The following is a 13,512-nucleotide window of genomic DNA, read 5'->3' on the forward strand; positions in this document are numbered from 1 at the left end:
GCAAATCAAAATACCACAGTACCCTAGAAACATTTTATTTTATATTACTTACATGTTTCGGACATTAATGCCATGATCACAGTATAGTATATAACCTATTAGTTTCTTTTATTTACAAACATTATTAGATATTTCTTATTAAAGAACAGGTGATAATTTTTATATTAAGGGAAGGAGGTGCATGTAAAAGCCACACTTTCAATACTCAACAAAACCAAGTTCTCTATAAACAAAGTCTCAAACATAAGAATAATCTCTTAGCTCTTTAGCTGACAAAGTAACAAAGACCAACAAAGACTATCGACAAAACATACCCATAACCTTAGGTTAGTTCTGCCAAGATATAATCATCAAAAGTCTTATACATAAATATATAAATATATATATATATATATATATATGAATTTGAACGGATGGTGTTTTTGGCCTCTAGGGACCTCAAAACGAAAAAAAAAAATCGGTCCCGCGTCCAGGTCTTACCATGAGTACTACGGTAATAGCTTATTCCCTATATGGGAAATTCGCTAAAACTAAAAAATAAATCTATATGTTACTTTTTCAAATACATTCTAAACACCTTTTTGATTAAATCTAAGAATATTACTACAATTACACGAATTCAAGCACGAATTTTGGATCAACGTTATGTTTCTTATTTAGGGTTTCCTAGTTTATTTATAATCTCCAGCCTACAACGTAAAGCTAGGCAACATAAAGTAGACGTATTGGTTCGAGTAGTAAAGACAAAGGAGTATGAATTCGCATATACAGTATTATGTACACGTATGTAATCAGTTAAAGGGATGGGATACTCAGAGTATATGCGATTTACTGCCACGCTTTAAGTTGATAGATAAATTTATTTTATCACCGCGATAAACAAAATCGTACACAAAGGAATACTGCACAAATATGACATCCACCCATAATAGTTAACAGCCCGTAAAACACAATAGTTTTATAGTCAAAACTAAGAGAGCGAGACTTTTGATGATTATATCTTGGCAGAACTAACCTAAGGTTATGGGTATGTTTTGTCGATAGTCTTTGTTGGTCTTTGTTACTTTGTCAGCTAAAGAGCTAAGAGATTATTCTTATGTTTGAGACTTTGTTTATAGAGAACTTGGTTTTGTTGAGTATTGAAAGTGTGGCTTTTACATGCAATCATTACAATTTGATGCATTTGGTACAAAAGGTTTATTGCGGAAATTGTCAGAACAAGGATACTTGTATCCGATTAAACAAGTAATAATGAAATCACGTGGCTAATCAGAACGGCAACCCAAAGAATACAGAACTACAATCCATATTTCCTTAAATCTTCGAACCATTACTCAGGCAAGACCTTTGATTTTGTTCACTACAAACAAGTGTTCTAAATCCATCACAAACTCTTTTCCCGCGAAATCTCACAGGTTCTCCAAGTATGAAATAATACGCTATTTGTTCACATTATTTGGAGTACGAATGAATTTAAAACATAATTTACAATTGGTGATGAAAATAGCCTTCCTGGTCTGTTCAAATCGTTCTAAAGTCAACACGTATCCATCATCATACTGTATACAGTATATACTGTAGATACTGTTGTATACTGTAATACTGTATAACTGTGGTCAGTGAATGTGTTGTGAGAGCTAAATGCTCAAAACCCTCCGGGCGCCCCTTTGTCCATAAATTCTAGTTCTTATTGCCTTTTCAGAATTACATTAACAGTGTATTGGGCTGTGCTGCTACTGTCTTACAACATTTTAACTGTGCAAGACTTATTTACACGTAGGCTCACAATTAGCTGTTGTTAAGATATATTTGTTCAAATGGAGTAATACAATTTTAAAGGTTTAACCACTCGAACAGCAATAACGTTAATTTTTTTGTAAATTACAAAAAAATACTTTGATGGATAGTAAGAAGTGGAGTCTAGTTATACAATCAAATCCACACAGGATCAAACCAGCAGCTTTTAGATCTGAAACTCTTTAATAAATTAGGTCAACAATTTATGAGTCGTTATAAAAACAAACCATTTACCATTTATTTTATAGGGGGTAGACTTCCATATCTGTTGGCACAAACAACCGAATGAAAATATAAATCGATAGATTATTCGATATATACTTTGGTTAGTTAGGTAAGGTTAACCTAACCAAACTAACCAAATGATTTTATTGAATGAAACAATTGAATAATCGATATTATCATTCGGTTGTTTGTGCCAACAGATACGGAAGTCTACCCTTTGTAGGTACTACATCCCTCATTTCAACTGACAAATACAAGTGGAATATGTAAATTCGCCAGGTGTTTTGAAGCATTTAGCTCCCACAACACATTCACAGGCCACTGTTATACAGTATACACTATAATACAGTACTACAGTATAGAATATTAGGGTATACTATACAGTATGAGGACACCTGCTGACTTTGGAACGGGCATTTGAAAAAAACCAGGAAGTGTTGTTTAATTAGCAAGACTAGAAAAGTGAAAATGTTACGAGGTAAAAGTGCAATATTGAACCTTAACGTGCTTATCTCTATTCAGATATCTCCTCAGGATTGTTTATATGTTAGAGATGTATACTTACTGGAAGGAAAATGAAAATGTATGTGGTAAAACATAAAACATAAATTTATCTCTAGTCAGGTGTTACCTCAATATTGTTTATGTAGGTAGTTGTATACTTGCCAGCGGCTGCTCGGTAGTCCGTGGACGACACAAGATTGGCGGGAACTCTCAGGAGACCGGGGCCAATTCTGGCGGGAACCTCCCCTACTGACGTGTCGATCAGTGAAACACTGGGAGAGGGATGATGTCGTCCACGGTACCCTTAGGGCGATTGACTAACTTGATTGTTTAACTTTGGAAAACACCAAGAAATTAACAGGAAACATCACATTGGCCAACGTTGTCCGACCAAATAGAACATGAGTGCGTAGAAGATTCATATTTTATCAGCTGTTATAATGTACACAACTTAATAATTTGCAGTTATAATCCGTACGTTTTTAAAGAAACGTGACGGTTCTAATTTTACAAATTCGTATAAATTATATCAATTATTTAATATGGGAACGCCAATATGTGCGTATTTTACCCAAATATGAGTGAAGCATGAGTGTAACATGAGTGGCGCGATCTTGTAGTCTTGTTAGTGACTAAGGCCGACATTTTCTTTAGACACAGCTGTTAATTAATAGCCCATACAGCCAATGGCAACTAAGAAGACCTACAGTTTTTAGTGGAATCTGAACCAAATAAAAGTGCAGGATGAGTTTTGGCTAGAATCCTCGATGTATTAAATATATGGTAAAGTCCTATAATATAAATAGATGAGTAACTGAGCGGTTATAATGATCTCCTGCTAATTAAAAGGTCACCGGGTTGATCCTGAAAAAAGTGGATTTTTCTTGGTTCGAAACTGGTACGCTGTAAATAAATGATCCTGACCAATGAAACAGCTGATAGTCAGTAAAGAGTTACATAGATAATCTCACTCCCCTTTACACTCACTCTTCACTCATTGGGTTAAAATACGCACCTATCTCAATTAATTGGCAATGCAATGTCTGTTTTAAAATTAACTTTATCAAATTATGTATCCTATTTCAAAACTTGTCTCCATTCTATATTTATAAGTGGTTGGATTGAAAAATATATGAAGATTCATTAATGTTTTTTTAAATAAATGCTGATCACAAAGTAAGCTGACAGGAACCATGATCTGAGACGCAAAATTGTATTTAGCTCCATAATTAGCAAGACTACAGTACAAAATTATTGTTAAAGTTAATTTTAATTGAATACATTATTTATTGATGAAATCAATTTAATGAAATATATTTTTTACGTTGGAATCAAAGGTTTGACTGGAAATATTTATGCTCAAATAATAGAGAAGAAGAAATAGTCATAAAAAAAAATGAAAACGACGGGTTTAAAGTTAATATTTTATGAGCCAAGCCGTGTAATAAGTATTGTAAAGTTTGTTTGTCATATTAATTCATCATTTTTCAAAAAGTTTCCTTTATATCACTTAGATTAGCCTACAAAAACCAAATTCTATTCATTAGTTAACCTTTATCGTTTCAAATTTAAAATTAAAATATCTAAACAATCTTTCAATCTTGCAAAGAGTTTAAAAATAGAAACAAATTAAAAACATTAGCTCCATCCATTTAAATCACCTCATTAATCCCATAGAGTTGATAAATGCATATAAAACAGTCTAAAATAAAAGCTTGAGTAAACAATGTTTAACTTTCTCCGATGTTGCATCAGAATGAAACTAATCTCAACATACTAACAGGACAAATGTATTCCTCCAACAACACCCCAATGCCGCTCAGTATTCTGAAGGAGTCTATGAGTTGTTTTCTCCCCTTGAGATATTCCAGGGTGGAATACCAAACGTTTTCTCTTATTTTATATTTTATAGTAAACGTTTTTACAACCTCTGTTCATTCATATAGTTTAAGTATTCTACAGATTTGTGGAAGGAAACATTAATAATAGAAGTTAAGTACAAACAATTAACCAATCGAAAATGAAGATGGCTCAATGTATTTACGACGTACAATTGTTATTTATGAATTGTAATTTTATATGATTAACCTTTATAATACTATAAGTCACATCGATGAAATACAGTATTCACGACATTTAAATCGTGGTTTCTCCAAGTTATGCAAAGTTGAATGGTTATTGAAACGTTCTTTTATAGGATCTAAATTTTTATTTCTTTGTCGATTTTAAGTACTTAAATTAATTCTGCCAATACTTTTGTGGATTTTTGTTGTTGCGGTGACATCCATGGTTTAGTGATTGTAATGAATGACTGAGTAATTCATCATGGTTCAAAAGCATTCTGTAATCACTCTTTCATCCTACTACAGCAAAAACAGCCGGTTTTTTTACACGCATTGCGGGTTTAAGGTAGCATTTTTAGTGGAATTAAAAACGTTAAAGTTATCTTTACATAAAAAGCATTTTCGTTTTCTAGCTTAGTGTCTTAGTTATTGATACAATATGACGAAAATATAGTTCATCACAAGGGCAAAAAACTGTATTTTCAACCCTCGCTCATTTTCCGAACTCTACTTCGCCTCGTTCGTAAAACTTGAGCTTGAGTCGAAAAGAGTCACTTTACGCCCTAGTGACAAAATATACTATTTTGTGTGTGTAATTAGTAGTTTGTTTATATAAAGTATACAAAATATAGTTTATTAAATTAACAAATAGTCTTACTGTAATTAGTGATTTAGTGACTCGTGATACGTTTACAAATCTTCCATCGGTTATAATTCACTAATGATATACGAAAAAATATTTTTAACAGATAATATTTTACCGTAAGAACTTTCGCCAGTCAAAGTCTTTTATGATATTAAGAACTCCACCGTCGGCCGCTACACTCAAGGGAGGGGCAGCAACATGATAAATGTTTCATGGATTTGCCGATGTTTTATAAATAAAGAGCGCCTTTCGGACGTGTGTGTATCAATTTTCTTTGGGGCACTTTCGTTTCTCTGAGGTCAGTTTTTATATTCATCATTTATACACTTAACACAATTTTTAGAAAGTGTTTGTGAAATGTTGGTTCATTATATATGATAGGCTAGTTACCTTTATGATTCGCTTCGCCACATATTTCGGTACTATTGTAGTATCTCATCGGATATCACAATACAAAAAATATTATTCTCTTCAGTAAGTAAATGGGAGTTGTCAAATATTATTTGCGGTGGACACATGTTCTTGTGCAAGAAAGTTTAAAACATTTAATGGCGATTGAAACCTAAAATTTACATTCTTGTAATCCGAAAAACAGCTGTATTTAGTTGCTGTTTGTTGTTGCTGTTGATGACTCATTTCGGCGGCTAAGCTGTTTAATGTAAGCAAAAAAGAAACATTTACTACTTGATGAACTATTATAAGTCTTTGATAAGTCATATAACAAATTATCTCGATAAATAAAAAACCTCATATTAGCCAGTAATAAAGCCATACAAAGTATATCATTCCAGTGTTGATGACAATATTTCTTTATGGCATTTTCAATATACATTTTAATCAAACAGCTGATCCATCAGAAAATGTTCAGCCTCAGATTGTATGTAAACTACAGACAGATAAAACAGTTTATGCAAATGGATTTTAATTGTTTTTTTAAAATTGCAACTTGGAGGTAGGTAAATAATTATTTAGTTTTTATAGTGTAGATATAGATCTTTGAAAATTATAAATTAAAACATTGTTTTATTATTTTTACTTGAAAGAAAGTGTTGACCCCTATTAAACGACATAGTTTGCGCATGGGTACTCTCGTCTTACGTTCAGAAATAATTTTTGTACCTTTGAAACTATAAACACTAATCATGAATTAACATTATCTTGACTACGAGAACTTTTTGAGGGACAAATTTATATTGTTAACAGCACCATACGTATAATCAATGCCTAGCATGTAGCTATTCTGAGCTCAAGTTATTAACAAACGTATCAGCCCAGTAATCACTGGACTAATCAGCGTGTGTCTGGTGATGACATATGTATTGATCAGTAGATGTCTATAGTCACGTGGTATGTATAGTTATGTATGTTGCTATATATAGTTTAATCAGCTGTTAATCAAATGTTCCCGTCATATCTCCTGTTGGAAACTGTCGTGGTTTAATATTTTCTTCATACTGTAGCAAAAACAGACGTTTTTAATACATGCATTATGGGTCTAAAGTTGCTCTTTTAATCCTATGGATTAAAAAGCCTTTTTAGTCCCTTGGATGTAAAAGTCATCCGTTGTAAACTTCGTTTGTTAGCTATTGCATGTTTCGAAACGATGTATTGATTGAATTTATGTAGTTTATTGTTGCATTCTTGTCAGTAGTTCGACACATCGATGGTAATGCACATTAACACAATCGTAACAGACGAAATGATTGAATCACTTACTAAACAGTTACTTGTTTGCATTAGCAAAATTAAAAACAAGCTGAAGGTTGTTTTGAGAGGTTATCTTTACATGAACAGTATTTTCGTTTTCTAAATTAACTTGTAAAATAATGTTGCAATATGATGAATAATATAGTTCAACACACGGGTGAAAAATATCATTTCCTCGGCTTTGCCTCGATCTTGAAACTTGAGCTTGGGTCGAAAAGAGTCACTTTACCCCCTCATGATTACATATTAATTTATTATAACTTGATTTTTGTTTTACTAACACGTAAAATCTATACTGAAATCCAAATGAGTTAACTGATAAAAAAATATATAACAGTTGAGATGGGGACACTAGTATGAAGTAATTTACCCCAAATATTTGAAAACCTTAATTTGAAAAAATCGGATAGGATCGGTTATGTTTACATTCATCTTTAAAAATCCCATCATAGTTATTATTTGTATAACCTGAAGCCTTTTATATAGTGTTTCTTTTAATGTATTATAGAAGTATTATACACTATTTGTTTCCAGTTAATAATCTTAACTTATTTCAATATATTAAACAAATTTAAATAACCTTTTAACTCTTAACTTATCACTACGAAAAAAAGAAAAACACTTTTAAGAGCTAAACTTTTAATTACAATAAATAAAAATGTTAAGCTCGATACTGTTTTAATAATGGTTCTAACAGAGTAGGCTTACAGAATACTGACTGACAGACCAGTTAAAATTGTCATCTTACTTTTAAAATGTTAAATGAGAAACTCTTCCTATTGCGGTATGTTTTTTCTTAACACTCTAACGTATTTAGCCAGATGGCTTTGGTTTCGTTGTTCTTTAACCATTACTTTTAGAAAAAACCAAAAAAGCATTAAGTTAAACACTTCTACAGTTTGGGCGGACAACGCCGTTGTATTATCCAAACGCAATACACGCAGTACACGCATGGCTCTGTATTGCGCCACAGCGCCGTTGTATTTTGTTATTTGCCACAAACTGAACAACACAGAAATGTTGTATAACGCATTACGTTGCGTACATCTGTTGGACTCATTCCATACAATAATACTGTACGAGAGGTCGTCCAGTGGTCGAAACTCGACCAAAAATATGTAATGTACTCACTTCTCTATTTTCACCCCACACTGTAAATAAAACATGTGATTGGAGTTTCTTCCATTTGTTTTGATTTTCTGTTTATATTTCGTTGTTATTTCGTCACCAGCATGGCAACGCATAAGATCCATGTTAATTTTTTCAAATTTTTAAACTCATTTTTTGTGCTTATCTTTGAGCCTATTTAAATTTATAAAGGGATTCTGCACATCTACAGGAAAATAGCTGTCTAACGGTATGCGTAGATTTACCCCACGATGCACACGAGCTGAGAAAAAAGGTTTTAAAGAAACATGCTTGCCTATTAATATATAGATAGATAACATTGCACTATAATCATCATGATAAGAGACTCGTATCAATTGTGTATGATATGTACATGTTGTTCCCGAACTCTTACTGAACTTTTAAGGATTTTTTTAATGTTCTTGAGTGTGGCAGATTGCGTGAAAATATAATAATAATATCTATGGTTCTTACCGTCAACGCAATCAGGGGTAATATTTCACTACGGCCGTTTCGGAGATGACTCCATCGTCAGGTGCGTAGTGGTACACTAAACTATAGTCTTGTCACATTTAACACGAACTTTCTTCATTTGCATTGCGTCAGGGGTTGAATAAATAATACACATATATGTACAGGACGGACACACGAAAACACGAATACACGAAAACATTTAGAGCGCGTGCACGGCTTGAAAACTGACGACCGACTCATTTTTTCTAAGCCAAAGACGAACTAAAATATCACGTTAAAAATACCCAACACTCAAAAGTTACGTGATCATTTTTAAGAAACTGTATACAACAATAATACTTTTTCCAATTCTTAAGAATTCAGGATAATTTACTGTTTCTAGAGTGGTTTTCGCCGGGGACAATCCAGGATGACTGGGACGTATGGCAACCCCTTAGCACCATATGTGTGTTTTAATGTGCACCATTTAAATTACGGTGATGAAAGTCTATTATTCTACAGATCTAGTAATGACTCCAGCGTTATATATTTGTTGACGTTTTGGAAATTTTCTTTTTCTACTGATCTGGTTAAAACGCGTAACATGTCACCAACTTAGCCGGGATCTCGGAGTGGGGTAGATGTTACAAAATTTGTCTTTAGTTTGCTTGCCGTGATCTAGAACAACAACACCACAAAATATCTTTGTGACACAAACATTGCCACAAGTGAGAAGTTAATTCAACTTCAAAAAAACTACCAACATTTGTACAACTTTTGAAATTCTTTGCCACATCTGGGAGTAAATATACAGGTTGAACAACTATATTCAAGGTATAAATTATGTGTAAAGTAAACAACCAACAATTGCTCACTTATTTATGTTCATACGGGAATACGGACCCGTTACATACAAATTAAGTAGATTTGCGTCTTTAAGTGTGGATCAAGGGTTACAACGAGCAAAAGGTCACGAATTGCTTACTAAAACGTTGTTTTGACAACACCTGTTGAACTTCCTGGGTCGATGTCCTCTTAAAGTACAATGTTTTGGTTATTTAACATTTAAATTGTCCTTACACGTGACTTAAGTAGCTTACACAACAACATGGTCGAAAAAATCTATGATGGAAAAATAGTGGCTAGAATTGTTACATGATCTGTATACTAAATCTGTCGTGTATGTGTGTGTAAATGTATATGTACTATGTGAGGTAGCAAAGTAGCCTGCAGACCATTCCAATATCTACTCGTCAGTTGATCAACACAGCGCATCTGAATGTCAGTTGATCGACGCAACGCATCTAAATCGTCAGTTGATCGATGCAACGTATTTGAATTGTCAGTTGATCGACACAACTCATCTGAATCGTCAGTTGATCGATGCAACGTATTTGAATTGTCAGTTGATCGACACAACTCATCTGAATCGTCAGTTGATCGACGCAACGCATCTAAATCGTCAGTTGATCGATGCAACGTATTTGAATCGTCAGTTGATCGACACAACTCATCTGAATGTCAGTTGATCGACGCAACGCATCTAAATCGTCAGTTGATCGATGCAACGTATTTGAATTGTCAGTTGATCGACACAACTCATCTGAATCGTCAGTTGATCGACGCAACGCATCTAAATCGTCAGTTGATCGATGCAACGTATTTGAATTGTCAGTTGATCGACACAACTCATCTGAATCGTCAGTTGATCGACGCAACTCATCTGAATCGTCAGTTGATCGATGCAACGTATTTGAATTGTCAGTTGATCGACACAACTCATCTGAATCGTCAGTTGATCGATGCAACGTATTTGAATCGTCAGTTGATCGACGCAAGTCATCTGAATCGTCAGTTGATCGACGCGGTCCCAAAGACAAAGATTCGACAGTCTTCTTTGATCGTGGAAGCACACCTTCTATTTTTTTCTTATACATAAACTTGTTGATCATGCAAAAATAAGAGAAACTTATTGTACGAGTAAACCATGATGTCTTCATAAAGTTTCAAAGTACAAAAAAGAGAATTTATGTAATTTCAAAAAGGTACACTGTTGTATGCAAAGCTCATTCGACATTGTTGCCCGATTTTAGAAACCTACCACAGAACGTACTTATAAATGTTAGTCTTCTTGAGCTTTCAAAGTCAAATTTTCTACAAAATGGTGGTCAGATTTGCTAACTTAGGAAGACTACCAGTTTTTTCCCTCCCCTCTACCATCTTCAAACATACGCATCTTTTCAATCGAAAATGTAATAATTAACATAAATTACTATTATTTAGGTTGCTTAACATTTTAATTGAGTATTCAAATCTTGCACTCATGTTTTATTTCGATCCTTAAAAGAATAATACGGTTATCATTTTGTAACTTTTGTAGATTTGTATTTCAAGTTAGATTCTGGATTCAGATGCCTTTGCCAATGGGCTTTCAAATAATTATGTTGTTTAACAAAATATCAACGTTATGTAGTAATAATGCCAGGGCTTGGATCGTTCCCTTATAGAAAACAAGATCTAACTACGTTGAAACAAAAATATAAACAAATCAATAAAAAAACACAAGACGATTAAATGTACACATTATTCCATATAGTAATGATACTTTGTCTCACTCTAAATAATGTGTAGTCCTACACGTGGCTTGCATTTGTATAGTTTGTACTTTGTGGCTATGCAGATCCAGGGTAAACTATGCTAATTGTTCCAGCACGTGCCTTTGAAGGTCTTTGACCTCAACAGCTGCTGGACATTTGACCCAACTTACCTGTTTAGTATAACAATATTTAGGCTTCCGGCTTCCTGATTCGGCGTAAATGCACTAAACTACGATTGGGCAGAGTGAGTGAACGTGAATGTTGTTTGTGATTGATTATTTTTACTTTTTCCCCCTATACCATAGTATATGGAGAAATTACTGTTTTCGTCAAAACTTTCGAGTCTGAGTTTTGATATATCCGTTTTGGGTCCAGGGGGACCCAAAAACTATAATTGGATGAAAGAAATAGGTGGTAACTTGACTGCCAGAATGTCCCTCTATGCGTGTAAACTACCTGTTCTGAATTATATTCCATAATAATCGACTACTTGATTCCCGTACGTAGGACGGGCTAACAGCTAGTTAAATTTTATGTAAACTGTTAAAACCATTAACTAAATTAATAGGCATATGACACATCAAAATGAAGCTCTGGGTTTGTAGATTTGCCGAAAACTATTGGTATGAATAAATTCTCTAAAGGCCCCGCCCCACAGGACGTTTTCCAAAGGGCTGCACCATATGTTTTAGAGGTTTACCTTATTCAATTAATTCTATGAACAACAGCTGGCCATATAATTCACAGCAGTTTGTTTATTTACACTTTTGTTTACTTATTTCATAATTTACTTTTATCTTAATAGTGGCGCGTTAAATTAAGATCGATGCTATATATAGCCATTGGATACTAGTGAGTGCTTGAAGGTGTTTCAAAGACAATGAATGAGAGATAAACATAAAATGCCCTTTGTGTTCGTCCAAGGGGTTGTCGTCTTCGTGAAAAAGACCGGCGAGTCAGGATATGACCGTACCCAACATTGCCACCTCAGGACGTAAGGTATGAAATAGAGACGTATAGTGTAAGGAATTTTACTGTGAGCCACATACTACGAAGGTCCCGCTGCTTTTAACATTCCTTCTATAATGTTCAGCTTCCGTATAACGTATATTATTACACAATAGAGTTTCAAAAATGAGGTTTGCCTCATGTTCATCTTCTACTTAGTGGTTTAAATTTCATCACTGATTATACACCAATACTGTAAAAGTGTATAGGCCTAGTCAATGATTTTATCTTGATATTATTTTTTTAATGGTGGTTTATAAATTGTACCCGCGTGAATTCATGGGTACCTAGTTGTTCATAGGTATAGGCCTACATAAAAAAATACCCCCGCCGCAGCAAACCTGCAGACTAAGCGAATTTCCATTTGACTGATTGGATTTACACTGAAATGTCTACTTAAAAATATAACATTTATTCCCTATTTAAATAGAATTAGTTTAACAAGTACTTAGGTTTGCTGCATCAGGGAGGGTAAAACTGTTTTTTTTTGTAAAATGTTAATAGTTAGTAAGAAATTAAAACATTTTCCAAATTTGATCAAAATATGTTCATAAACAAGTAAACTACAACAGTTTACTTATTCTCCATAAGAATAACATTGGAATTTTAAATTTACAATTTTTTGGAATTTTCTCCGTAGCCATTAGGCGTATAACAACGCTTCAATATACTAAACTATTTGTTTTTTAAGCTCTACAAAATGATTTGGAATGAAATTGCTAAATTTTATGTTTTTTGGGTCAAAAATGGGAAAAACCTATTTTTACCCCATAAAACCCCCCGTAAACCCCCGTTCCCATGGTCCGATCATGCTGGATCTCGAACTCGTTCGAATAAACGTAGGTTTACAAGTTTGTACCAAATTTCATCAAAATCGGATCATTTTTGCTCGAGTTATCGTGCTAACGGACACACACATATATATATATATATAAATATATAAATATATAAATATATAAATATATAAATATATAAATATATAAATATATAAATATATAAATATATAAATATATAAATATATAAATATATAAATATATAAATATATAAATATATAAATATATAAATATATAAATATATAAATATATAAATATATAAATATATAAATATATAAATATATAAATATACAAATCAGGCATATACAAATTAAACTGCAGTTCCTGCTCAAAATTCTATATTGGCCAAACAGGACGAAATTTTCAAAGTAGATACAAAGAACATATTCAAGCAATTAAATCAAACAACAGAACTACACAAAAATCTACATTTGCAGAACACATACTTTCTACAGACCATACATACAAAAATTATAACGAAAACATTACCATACTAGACATTATTAACAAAGGAACCAAAATGAACATAAAAGAAAATTTTCACATATATA

This window comes from Macrosteles quadrilineatus, unplaced genomic scaffold (assembly GCF_028750875.1).
Source record: "Macrosteles quadrilineatus isolate MER2022 unplaced genomic scaffold, UCM_ALF_1.0 Scaffold_6__1_contigs__length_79288215, whole genome shotgun sequence".
In the NCBI taxonomy this organism is placed as follows: Eukaryota; Metazoa; Arthropoda; class Insecta; order Hemiptera; family Cicadellidae; genus Macrosteles; species Macrosteles quadrilineatus.